Source organism: Ornithorhynchus anatinus, chromosome 2 (genome assembly GCF_004115215.2).
Source record: "Ornithorhynchus anatinus isolate Pmale09 chromosome 2, mOrnAna1.pri.v4, whole genome shotgun sequence".
Lineage (NCBI taxonomy): Eukaryota > Metazoa > Chordata > Mammalia > Monotremata > Ornithorhynchidae > Ornithorhynchus > Ornithorhynchus anatinus.
In genome coordinates this window covers 16,831,856-16,832,115 of record NC_041729.1, presented here as the reverse complement: position 1 = coordinate 16,832,115, position 260 = coordinate 16,831,856, and positions in this window count along the sequence as shown.

The following is a 260-nucleotide window of genomic DNA, read 5'->3' as shown; positions in this document are numbered from 1 at the left end:
TCCCCTCTTTTTTTGGTGTTCCTTCTAATGTGATGACGATAGTAAAGTTGGACAGGTGGGCTGGTTGCAGTTTTCCAAAACATAAGAGGAAGATTTTTCAATGGTATTTTTGCCAGGCACTGTGCTAAGCGCTGGGGTAATAATAATAATAATATTTGTTAAGCGCCTACTATGTGCCAAGCACTGTTCTAAGCACTGGAGGAGTACAAGGTAATCAGGTTGTCCCACATGGGGATCACAGTCTTAATCCCCATTTTACA